Source organism: Sander vitreus, chromosome 9, assembly GCF_031162955.1.
Source record: "Sander vitreus isolate 19-12246 chromosome 9, sanVit1, whole genome shotgun sequence".
NCBI lineage: Eukaryota > Metazoa > Chordata > Actinopteri > Perciformes > Percidae > Sander > Sander vitreus.
The window spans coordinates 33,579,833-33,593,391 of record NC_135863.1 but is presented as its reverse complement, the minus strand read 5'-3'; the positions used below and the strand labels follow the sequence as shown (position 1 = coordinate 33,593,391).

The 13,559-nt window shown below is 38.5% G+C and overlaps 1 long non-coding RNA gene across 1 annotated transcript; it reads left to right on the top strand.

The window, feature by feature from the left end:
- Positions 1–7,044: 7,044 nt before the first annotated feature.
- On the top strand, positions 7,045–7,841 carry LOC144523902 (uncharacterized). The gene is made up of 3 exons (XR_013502549.1): positions 7,045–7,378; positions 7,450–7,584; positions 7,718–7,841. It is a non-coding gene; the product is annotated as an uncharacterized LOC144523902 (long non-coding RNA).
- The last annotated feature ends 5,718 nt before the right edge of the window (positions 7,842–13,559 follow it).

Below are 13,559 nucleotides of genomic sequence, written 5' to 3'. Positions count from 1 at the left end.
TTCATGGTCTTCAGAGGATGAATCCTAATGACTTTGGTGATCCTCTGACTTTTTTGTTTAGCGCCACCATGAGTTGGCATTTTGTTTTTTTAAGTGAAATGTCTCTATTACTATTGGGTGGATCGGAATGAAAATTGGTAGAGATTCAAATCTCCCTGAATTAACTAGTATCAATGAATGATCACAACTTCCTTGTGCTAATGATTCCTTAGCACTTCTAGAATCTAGTACCATCATCAGGTCAAAATTTTCATTTGTCCAATCCTTTATTTTATGATCAAATACCTGCAAAAATAATGACATTCCCATCAGGCTGAGCTGGACTTTGAGTTTAGTGCTAATAAGCCAAAGTTAGCTTACCTTGCACGGCAGCTGGATTCTTACATCACTAGATCACGCGAGAATAACATATATCTTGTCAGGCTTTAAGTAGTCTCACTTTGCAACCTTCCTCCACATCTGCGGAGGAAGGTCTGGCTATAACGTGCTCTGGTTTATTGACATTTCTTTAAACCAATCACAATCGTCTTGGGCGGCGCTAAGCGCTGGACGGAGCCACGGTGCCTCTGCTAAATAGTCTCAGGAAGGAACTTGTTTTGGTGGAACATGTGTACGTTCAAAAGTAGTTTTAGTCGTGCAACAGAAAACTCAGATTGGACAGATAGTCTAGCTAGCTGTCTGGATTTACCCTGCAGAGATCTGAGGAGCAGTTAACCATAGTCCTCACAAATCCACGTTTAGAACGGCAACACAAAGAAAGCCCAAGGCATTGGCTATCCGGCCTAAATGAGTGAAATCCAGTGGAATTTCCGTCGGCAATGGACCAACCCCGGAAGTAGAACGTCGTTGATATAGACTAGGCTTTAAGTAATGCGTTTGTATCCGAACAGCTGCGGACCGAACCAACCAGCGTCCCGTGAGGCGCTCATGACAGCTACAGGCGTGGTTTAGGTGTGTGTGACGGCCACGACTGTTGGTTCAAAACAACAATAGAGAATGTGATAGACAGATGGTTCATCCAATCACCTGCCAGGTATTTTTTACAAGTGCCTGCCCTTTATTAAACAGTTTCCAACCCCGGCTTCTCAAATGGTTCTGTGTTAACAAAAAAGTCAAGTCAAGTTCAAGTTTACATAAAGTTTAAATAAAGTTAAAAGTTAGCATGCTAACAGGCCAAACTAAGATAGTGGCCATGGTAAAAATTACTTGCTGAACATCAGAAATTTTTATATGAAATCTTGTTTCATAGCAAATGCTTGTGCTGCGGTAGATTATATCTTTCAAATAACAGCTGTGTGAGCCCAGTGTCACGTCACCAGGTTGGCCCACAGCGTACATATCTGCTGTATCTGTGGCAGTGGGCGCACAGCAGGCAGTCAGAGGCTGGAGAGAGAGACTGTATCTCTTTATTCAAAGTACAAGAGAGCAGCTTAGAGGTTTGTGTTCCCTGGATACACCACATCTATTTATTATCATTCCCCCCGCTGTGACCCTACCTTTTTATTTTAGCCTGCTGATTCATCTGCGGTTCATCTCTGAAAACCACACAAGACCTCTAGGTTTACGGTGTCATACTGTTAGGGTGAGAGAGAGAGACTGATATTGGATTGGAAGTATGTGCTAGGATGTAGGCTACTGTAATGAGTTTTTAAAACCGCCTCGTGTTTCGTATGATGTCTGTTTATCTCCGCTCAATCTTAAAGAGGATATAGGAGGATCATTTTCTTCTCGTTTTCTGTAATGGCCATCTTGTCCTCCTCTAATGTCTCATTAGACATCTGAGATCTTAGAAAAAGAGTATTTCACTTCCTTATAATCAAATATTTGGGTGATATTGTTGTTGTTTCACTAACTGAATCTTTGCTGAATCGGCACACAATGCTGTTCAGAGTGTGTTCATGGTAATATTCAGCATGCTCGAAGCCTCCCGGGCCTTGGTGAGAAGTTTGATGCAACAGACATGCCCTCAACCCACAAAGCCACTGGGGAATCTGGGTGGAAATATCATAACTGGCAAGAGAAACACATAGCAGGGTAGGGGTGAGCTTTTCAGGATAGTGGCTAGCTGTGTTCACCAAGTGGGGAGGAGCAGGGTCAAATGTAGTTGCTTGATATCTATATCCTAGCAACTGAGAGTGAGTGATATCTTGTACAACTGTAGCTGGGGATTGGTCAGAGAGCTGACACAGGCCCCTCCTATTTGTAGGCTAGCCTAAAAAAAAATACCTAAATTCAAATTCATCTCTCAAACGTTCTCCACTTTGCACTGTACCCTCCGGCACTTTAATCAAGGCCTTTATTTATTTGTTTCTTTGTTTTTGTGTTCTTCATTAATTGTATTTATTCTTGTAGCTCATGCACAGCCGTTGATACAGGTGCCTTTATGACAAGCTGATCATTTGTGAAGAGTTCAGCAAAGTGAAGTTTGGCTTGACAACATGAATTCACCTTACACAGCTGTGCAGTATTACCCAGAGTTTCCCTTTCATCGGTAAGTACATACATGTTATATCAACATACAGAATTAGTTTTCCTTAATATTACGATGTAGCTGAAGCCATGTGATTATAAAAACATAAAAAAGGTATTAAATCCTGCATCAGCACACTCATCTTTATTAACATTGAATTGATTTAACATGGGATACAAATATGGGAAATGTGTACTTAGCTACAAACATTTACACGTATAATTACCCTTTGACTAAGTTCTGACTTATTAAAACTGAGAAAATTACTCATTGTTTGACCTGGACTGCCACTCAGACTGATACTGTCTGGAGGTCCAAAGCGATCTGAAAACAGTTGTGTCTGCCTGGATCCTCAGCTGCTGCTCTGTCCTAATATATATTTAAGTGCGGTATACTTATGGCAACAATGCATGTGTAAAAGGCCATCAGGGCCAAAGTGGCAAACGGATTACATGACAATCGCGGTTGCTTGGTCTTCTCCTGATCCTAACTGAAGTTGACTTACTGCCTTTTCAATGTAAATGCATGTTGTGATTCAAAATACATCAGGTGTTTTGCAGATGTTTAAATCCAGAATGATAGATGATTGAATTACTAATTGCAGCACAATTCTGAATCCTGTATAACTTGGCCCATAAATGTCTCAATAGGTCAATACCAAAGTCAGGATGATAACATGATGCCAGAACATTATGTTGCTTCTTTGACATCTGAGATTATACATTTAGTTTAGAGTTTAAAGATTATTTATACGCACAGGCATCAGGACAAAACAAAAGTATGTTTCTCACCATCAAAAATTCTCACCATCAAAAAATCATATCAATGCAACTAAAACAATAAAGTCATTATGAAGCACATTAGAACATCAAACAGAAGAAAGTAGAAAAAAAGAAAACCCAATAATTATATGTGCCAACTATTAAATAAACATAATATATAAACTTCAATTGCTGCTAACAGGCATTGCATGCAACTGTTAAAACGCACAAAATACTGGGATTAAACAAAAACAATGTATCAACCAATATAATTAATAACCAATAAGATCTAGATCTGGATATCAACATACAGTACATCTCTTATTTGAACAGTTCTTCAGTATTATATATGAAGCAAAGCAAAGTATTAAATAACTTCATCATAACTACCATGACTACGTCAAGCATGTCTAATCATAATTCTTGATTTCACTCGTGATCAGACACACATTCATGTAGTCTTCCAATGACAAAATAAATCAAACATACCTTGATTTTGTCAATACTATTTAGAAGTACAGCTTCCATCTGCACTACTTCATTCATTTATCTCACTGTGTTCATTTCATAATAATTTATATTAAATATATATTTAAATTTATATAATTTTCTTACAGCTTGTCATTGTGTATGCAATAGTGTGCAGAAACATTATGTACTGTGTGCTCTTTGACACTTTTAATACAATGCCATGTGTCCTTGTAGTAGTGTTTGACAATCACACAATGACAATGATTTTTAAAATCATCATTGCGCTTCAAGTTTTCTGCTTTGATTGAACAGAAAGTTGAGTACACAGTTGAACTACACTGCTACAGGTTTAAAACGTATTATATGATGCTTTCAAATAAAACCTGCTACCAGTCGTGCTTTAGTCCATTTTTGAAAAAGGGATGTTTTGGAAGCATTCATTTTTCTATGGTGTTGCTTTTTAGATTTGATCAGCTTTCAAGCATCAAGGTATCTTTTTGGTCCACTAGTTTTCACCTCCTCTCTTGTTCTTTTTGCATTCCAAACCGTAGAGGAATTTGTGCTTGTCCTTTTGCCCCAGAGGATTTGACTTCAGACTGTTTCACTTCTATAAAAGTAAGGGGATGAGAAGAGGAGAAACTTTGGGGCTTTCTATTGTTTTGAAGTCATGTCCCTCTTCCAGCCAGGGCTGACAGATGAGGGGGAGATGGTCTTAGGCCTTTGAACAAGTGATTAATAAAGACACTGGAGAAGGGCCCCGATCGGCTGGACTGTTTGTTTTGATTGCATTTTCATCGGTCGGTGTGCCCAACCTGCCAAGAGACAATAGCCACCCCTGTTTAGTGCTGACCTCTGGCCCAGTCTCGTCTGGAGGCGCTGCACTGTCTTTAAGTGGATGCTGAATAGCCTTCGCCTCAGGCTAACTGAAAGACTCTCTGAGAAACCAGACACCCAAAAGCAGACAAACAACACCCAGAATTGGGATAAACCCATCTATTTGAACAGATAAAACTGCTAAATATATATAAAAATAGTTTTAATGATAGATTACAAAAAAAGTTTTTAAACTAAACCAGAATTGTACCATAGGGTGTCCATGGGTACAATAAAGAACTTATGTTTATATGTTGTTTTTCAAATTTTATAAATTAAGATTTCCCACTCTGACATGTTTTACTTATTGTTTAAAGGCCTTGCTCTTAGTTTGATGACATGATGCATTTTTTAACTCTATCCAATACGTTTGAGTTATAACTCCAACAGGACCACGCACACATGGTATGCAACTGCAGAGAAAACATGCAACACAGCTAAAAACTGTTTAAAGCACATGACATCAGGTGTAGCCTATAGGTTTATTATGATGAAAATGTGGCTATACATGTTGAACCTGATGCACAACGTTTGTGATTATATTCTGGATTTTAACCAGTCAACAGACAATGCTGTGAATCAAAGCTCAACAGTCTTTTAGACAAGTTAATGAGGTGACAGTTGGATGAGTTCTGCCAATTTGAAATGAAGATTCAAGCCACAATCAAAGGGAGCTTAACTGAGGCAGAGGTCAGTAGGAGGACCACACCTTAACCCTCCTTCTCCATTAACAGAGATGATGCCACACCTGCTCCACCTGCAATTTACCTGGGCTATTTGCTTTTTAATTCATCCACTCAAGTTGTTTTTTGGTTGGACTTATCTGCTATGAAACCCTTAGTCTTTTTGATTTACATTGTAGATCAATAGTATTAATAGTCAAATTAAAACTGCCCAAAGTCTAATATAGGCTATAGTACAATCTTAAGTATTTAAGAAATATAACCTACATAATTTCCAAACGTGGAATGTTTTGGCCTATATTTGATTCCAAAGACAAGCTGCTGAGGCAAAAGTAGGCTTAATGTCTAAATTTAAATGATTTACAAATAACATTATTTTGCATCATATCACAAAAATAGATCAAAAATATGTGTGTTTGATTAATGAATAGTGCTGCAACATTTTAATTAACCTGTTTTTTTTATTTATTTTACAAATATAAAAAACATCTGTCGGCATCTGCCCTGTGCTGCCGTGAGACTCTAGTTTCCATGACAATTAACAAGGGCCGTAAAGGCAACCGGGACAAGATCAGACGGGTTAGTTAAACTCGCGACGCTGAAGGTAACACGGTTTTAAGCTAGCATTTCCTAGAATAATTGTAACGTTAGGTTAAATAAACTCCAGCTGGCACAGGAAATTGTGCTGTAAAGATACTAAGCCAAGGCAGACATGTATCCTAAATAATAGCTTGGCCAGATAAGGGGAATTGAGGTAAAATGACCAATAGTTAACGTTACCTGTTCAAAATGAAATGAGGCTAACTTTTGCTAAAGAGGCTAACATTTGAGTCAACAAGCTGCAATTTAATTTAACGTTATTAAATTCACGTTAAAGCTGCATGGCAGATATATTTGTTTTATATAATGGTTATTGTTACAAAACGACTTAGCTAGTGTTAGCTGTAACTGTTACTTTAACCAAATTAGATTGGCGAAAATATGTTTATTTTCTTAACTAACGCTAGCTTGCGCGTGTAACCATACGTCATTTTAACTCATATTTTAAGTTAGCCGACATATCCAATCAGTTTGATTCATATCCTCCTATCATGACTCGGCTAACAGTTAACTGATGTACAGAGCGTTTTAATGCATACCTTGTCAATGTTTTGTTACTTTACCCTACTACTAAATTTTGAGTGCATTTAGCCTGTCAAAATACTATTTGTGTTATTCTTTCAATAGTCACAAACACGTGTATTCAGTAATGTGCTTGACATGTTTAATTGACAGGTACACAGCATGTAAAACTGTGTACATGTTCAGTTCCAACACAAGATGAGCTAGAGTATAATCCAGTAGTAGTAGTACATCATTGCGCCTCTTAAGCAGTTCTAAATGGTGTTTATATTGCAAAAGCTTTTAAATTGACTATATTTTAATTTGCCCCCAAACTGAATTATCTGTATGCTTAATCTCCTGCATCTCATTTTTTTATGGTTATGTTTAGGCATTGCAAACTTAATAAACCTTTATTCTAAATGCAACACTCCATGTGTACCTCCTGCATAAGTTAAATTATTTGCTTCATTAGATATGCCTGTGTTTGTAAGTCAGGTATTAATATCATTCACCACGCAGTGTTGGGGAATTCCAAAACCCAAAATAGTGCCAGCTTCAGATTATGGCCCCCCATCTCCTTTCGCCCCCCCCCCCAAGCCCGTCCAGCTGTACACATACCAGAAGTTGCAGCAGTGCTATCATATAGACTGTGGGGGGAATTCCGCCTGTCTCAGACTGCAGCGTGCGCCACTTCAGCAGGAACAATGGCAGGCTGAGCTCTGAAGCAGGTGTAATGTTTCAGAGGAGCAGGTCAAAGTGCCTCTGTCTGAATGGTGCATAATCACCATTATGTGTAGTACAAATATTCAGTATTATGCAGGCTGACTTCTTCACAATGGACGTGCTCTTCATGAATGGCTGCCAGCAGGACTCCTCCTCCTCTTTTCCTCCACTGACTGGGTGGCCAAATCTCAGCCCTGCACATCAACATTCATGTTGAATGTTTGCTGACATTGCAGCTTCTAAAACTACCTATTAAAATAGTTTTGCCGTTTTTGAAAATGCCAATAGTAAAAGTAAGTATTGCTTTTTTTGGAATCTGAGTAGTAAAATGAATGTGACTGTGGTTGATTCTGTCTCCTTGCAGACTCAGGGACCCTTCGTCTCGTTTGTCCTGGAGAGAGAGCTCATTCCTGACCACCATGTCCCAGAATCAGTCAGCACAGACAACGGACTTTTTCAGCCAAGATGTGTTCAATCAGCTGTTTGATATGCTGGACCAGTGAGTGAACACTACAAAAACAACATTGTACTGTAAAGGCAAAAACATACACAACAGACTTAAGCGACTAAGAAAAATAAAACTTGTATATCAACTAACTATTCTCAGTATAATCTGTCTTTTTATGTTTCAGATCTGCCATCCATTCAGCCCAGCCCATTGAGCTGAACTTCAAAGACAGTCCAACTGATGTGTCTGCAGGAAATACCATTCAGATCAGTATGGACTGTATAACCATGCATGAGCCAGATGAGACGCTCACTGTAAGTACGTAGGTTTACTGTTCAAGCAAAACACCAGTTTTCATTTTAATCGTCTTTCACTAGCAATTTCTGCTGCCTCAGACCCACCATAACCAAAGATAAGAAATATGTAAAATTAACAATATTCAAAATAACATGACCTGCTCGTCATTATAGAGCTCAACCATGGGCGTACAGTGGGTGACACAATTAGTACAGCCAAAATTGTACTTGTATAGGACATAGGACCGGTGTTTTAACCCAAACCACGACCACTTTTTTCTAATCTTAAATAGACGTTTTGGTGTCTAAGCTGTCGTTGCCGCAGGACAGTCACCTTTTGTCGGCTAAACTAAACTGCAAAGGCCGCTGAAGGTGACGTAAAGGGGAAATGCAGGCAGTGGACAAAACCAATTTTTTTTGCCCCGTTTACATTTGTATTATTTTACTACTTACACACTAATTTTAAATATATTTTATTATATTATTTACAATAATAACAGATTTTTTTTTTTTTTTTTTAAATACCTTTTCAAAATGTTTTCTTTAACCAAATCAAATGTTTTATGGTCAAGATTCATCTCGTAGCTGGTTGGCTTGGTTCCAGACTAAAAACTCTTTATATAAGCATTTTCTAAAAACATCAACGGAGCAATTGAATGGGGAAAATCACTTCTGGAACCAGAGTGGGCGGTCACTGTTGAGCTCTATTGTATGACCCTATTCAGTCCTTCAATAAGGTTCAAGCAATTACCTTTCTGTCCCTGGCAGTACCAACTTCCATCTGATTAAGTGTTGAATCAGTACCCTTCACAGACACAATATGGATGGTTTACAAATAGTTCTCTTTTTTTAAACCTGTCAGTTTTATGCCTTGTAAGACAATATACTTTCTTAACCAGTTAATTCTAAAACACAGAAGTGATGCCTTACACAATGCTCCTATTTACCTTTTAAATGATTCAGTAAAAACAGCATAGTCTCTATACAACATAGTAGCATCTGTGATTACTTTCATTTTGAGTTAATGGGACTTCCGTTGGTAAATTCCATAGGTACAAAATGTACTTTTAATTTTCATATCACCATTGGAATTTCCCCAAGACAGTTGTGAAAAAGTGGTGCCGAGCTGTTTATCAGCCAGTGAATCAGGCTGGTTTATCTGTTTTTTCTGTCTGAGATGTTGTCTGTAAGGTGATGATATTATCTGATTCAGCCTGAGTTGTGCTTGACCTGGGTGGCCCCTCTGAGAAAGGTAGCGCTCAGAGAGTCTGTTGATAGTAGAATGTGCATTTAGACATTCACATGGCTGATGGGCTTTAGGTAGTGACATTTCATTTCCTAGTTGTTTTTTTTTCGTTTTTAAATCAAAATCAGCTGAACCAGGGATTCTTCGCTTGGTTTTTTTTTCTTCACATTCACTTTATAGTGCAGTCAAATAAAGCATTGTGGGAAAAAAAACTTTTTGGTATTAGATGTTTAGTTTATGTTGCCTTACGTTTTGTTTAGATGTTGATGACCTGTAGTGAGGGACTTCTCTTTGCCAGTTCTGCTACTGAGAGATGATGTGCATGTTCCCCTCCCAGTGTAGGAATGCTGTTGTCCAGCCAGGGTGGAAAAAAAAAAAGCAAATAAAAAATTTTGTTAAAGGAGCTGAGTAATGTTACCCTGCACATCCCCCAAGGGGGCCTGCTGCTCTTTTGAACTGGTGATTAATGGCCCCACCCCCCACAACCCACTTTCCTCCACACCAAAGAGGGGCGTGGTGCAGTGATTGGCACGCCAGCAACGTGGGCAGCATCCGTGTGGGGCGAAGAGCTTGCTGCCAAGGCTGCTTGCTAATCACCAAGCCCCAATCTTTGGTGTCTGTTCTGATGAAAAGATGAGGTAGGCAAAACCCCCCCTCCTCTCCACCCATGTGGAGGTGTGCCTCTTTCATGAGTCATTAGAATGCAGCTCACCGTTTAGTGCCCTGGGGAACTTATTTGTATTGTGTAGGGTTTATGTTTAATCTGAAATTCCTTTTTCTTCTAAATTTTTTTTTCTGAAGCTGCAGGGCAACAGTTTAAAGAAGCACCTGCCTCTCTTGCAAAAGGTCCCAGCTCTCATCTATCAGTACGTGTCTTTTCTATGTAAAGGTGGGGGCGGCAACAAGGGGGGAGGAGGAGGAGAGGAGTAAACGCAGGGTAGAATAACATGAAGGAATGTAGCAGAAATAGTGGCAGGAGAAACGCTATATCCTACCCTAAACAGCTGATTTTACACCCAGATAAAGCTCTGATCAGCTGTGCGTGGAAGATGCAGCGTTGAGCAGTGGAACAGACACAGAATAGAGTTGAAACAACTTTGCAGCAGAGTAGCTCAATCAACACACAGCTTCTCTGAGATCTAATTACATGTTTGTTTTTGGATTCTTGCTTTTTTCACCACACCTTGTGTGTCTTATGTGTGATGGCTAGTTTAATCTCTAAGCAGCTGATCAGCTTTCTCCACTGTTACCTAATTTTAACAGAATGTCAATCTAATGGTAATGCTGTCATCTGAAACGAATCTGCCACTTGTGGTGCAATCATTTCTGCTGCCATGTCAGCATCAGATGTTTTCGTCATTGTCATTTTCAAAGCAGTCTTTATGAGTCGTTATATCCACCTTACCTGAATAATGTATGTTAGCAGTCCATTTTGCTCTTTATTTGTCTAAACGTGCAACTGTTTTAGGTCGCTGTACCTCTCATACTACAACACTAGTTTTACATGTTTTTTTAAAAAGTTCAGTAACAACAAGCACAACCTTAACCTTAACTTGGATTAATTATTAGGGACTGCTATATTAATCCAAAGTAAACCTGTGCATTAACTACCAACCATAATAAGTTATTTTTGTATTTTTGTTATGCTCCACCAGTTGGCCTCCAGCACGTTAAGAAGTGTTTTTTAAGGTGTAGTTCCAAGGAATGAGTGCTTACCTCGGTTTACTTACTAACTGCTGAGTCAGAATGAGACCTCCTCTGACTGTGGATGCCCCTATTACCCTTATCTCTTGTATTTTCTCTTACATCTTTCTTACAGCTTAGACCAGATTTAACTTTTTCTTTTATACAGCAGCATTATATCATACCAGGTTCAACTGAAAAACGTGTAGGTCACACCCTTTGAGAGAGAGTGCATGAATAAATCCTCCAGCAGTAATCCCATAAATGTCTTTTGTAAAACACCAATTATCAATATTTTTTTATAAATCTGGAGTTTTAATACAATACTTTTCAACATGCATGAGAGTTAAAGTAGACTGAGGTGGATTCAGGGGAGAAAAACAAGTCTCCGTTAGATTGTAAAATTTAGTTCAAAAAGTCAGTTGTTGACTTTAATACATTTAGTTTGAAGTGAGCAGGACACATGGCATCATTTAAACAGCAATATTAGAGATGTATAGTTTTATTTGCTATCAGAAATGGACATTCTCAATGGTGGGACAAGCTTTGGTTAGAATATACATTTTTGTTTATTCGTTTCTGTGCCTTCTGGACCAAATAATTCCAACAACTAAGGAGCTTGTAAACCAATTTGGGAACTAAAAGTTAAATTTTTTGTTTTACTATTTACATTTTCACTGTATCTGAAGAACTGTGGCGATTAGGCAAATTCAGTCCAATAACCGATTTAAAAGTGATTTGTTTAAGATGTACTTTTTGCATGCAACAAGATAACAACACAGAGATATTCGAAATTTACTGTTGTGTGACTGCTGTTTGAAGGGATGTTGGAAAGCAGATTGAAAACACCAGAAAGGCAAAACATCTTTTTTCCAAAGTATGTAAGTATAGAAAAACAAAAATCAAATAGAGCTGAATTAAATTGTTCTCTTTTTCATTTTTTTCTCTTTTTTTTTTTTAGATTCAACACATATTTATAGCTGTCACTTAAACATCGACATTACACAACACTTCCCATCACTAGTCCTAATGCTGATACTTGCTGCAACCAGTGCTTTGCTGCAGTCTTTAATGCATCTTGTGGCTAGTGTTTGCCCACTCACATAGGTTCAGTACTTTAATCTCCACCTTGATAGTTCTTTGCCTATTGGAAAGAACTTATGTTGGACTTTTTGAAGGCAGAAACCCATGGTCTGAAACCAAAACTAGAACTATTTTCCTGCGATTGAAGTGCAAAGTAATTTCCCCTTAGTTCCTAAAAAGTTTCAAATATCAGTGGTCATGACAACAGTGAATGTATGAAAAAGAAAACTGATCTATGGCATTGCCATCAAGTTGGAATTATCCATTTATGTCTGAGTTAACAGTGTTTTCCTGATCCCTTAATGGGTATAGTGACTAGGTTGCATTTTCCCTCAGCGTGATATTACAGCAGCAGCAACATAAGTAAAGAACTAAAAACATCTATTTGACTTTTTGTGTCAAGTTTAAGGAAAATTAGAAATGGATTTTTGTACAGCACTTTGAGTTGACACTTGTCCTAATACATTTTTATTATCTATCTATATCTATCTATCTATCTATCTATCTATATATATTATTTAACTACTTCAGTCGCTCACTAAAATAACCCTGATACTGAATAATGACTCTGCAGCGGTTTAAATAGAGCTTGAACACAAGCCACATACCAAATACTAATTAATTACTAATAAAATAATGGCTGGTTAATTGCGTAGTTGGTCTTTTCTTTTCCTTTGAAAATGTTTCTGGCAGTTTATTAAATCAAATAGTCCAGATGGTAAATTAGTTTTATCTAAAGCAGCTTAAGTTTATTTCTTTTAAACAGCAACATTTCAGGAGTTGTTGGCAGTTGATTGTTTGGGTTTTAGGAATTGCCACCCAAGTGATGCTTTCTCTCTCTCTCTCTCTCTCTCTCTCTCTCTCTTCCCCCCCCCCCACTGACTTCCTGCGTATGTCAGTGTGGATGGGAGCTTACACTGTTTTCAGGGCAGGTGTCTGTGCCTTCACAGCTACTGCAGCCTGACACTTGATACTAAACTAATCTAGCTGACTTAAGGAACAGGCTCTTTAAAGGGACAAACTTTAGTAAAGCCTCTTTTGTCTGATCCCCAGGATCTGCAGATCTTTAGCTGCGGCCTGGTCCGACTCTCTTCTTAGTTTCTCACCGCTGGAGCATCTGAGGTGATGCAGCTAAAAGAGATGTGTCTGCACTGTCTGAGTATAGCGTTTGGAATAGGCAGGCAATGTAATACCTGTATACCGGTTTTAGGGTCCTTCAATTATTATCCACAGTCCAAAGCCTAAGAATGACTTTGTTCCACAAACAAGCATCATTTTAGGATTTGTTTCATTATTGGTTTGTTGTTGTCTTCTCTGTTTAAATATGGAAGAAATGCATGACATTTAAAAAGATTAGGCTATGTGTTGATTTACAATCCCACTGCAGTTTATTGCCACCTAAGTCTCAGCTGCATTATATAGCCATTATACTAAGTCTGTCCTGCCCTGTTACAGCTACTGTTCTATATTTTACTACTGCCTCACCCTTACGATGAGTACTCTATCTGCTTTTCAGATGGCAATGTTGTTTTAACATAATTAGTTTGTTAAGTTAAACTAATTGTCACACTCAAAAGGTCTTCATTGAAGCCTGGGTACCTTGGGAGGCCATTGAATTGGGCCCCTTTAAAGTGTTGATTTGCCTCTGTGACAGGCTGACCTGTAGGCTCAGAGCCCCAGGGCCACAGGGCCCGGCCAGGGTGTGGCTGGTGATTGGA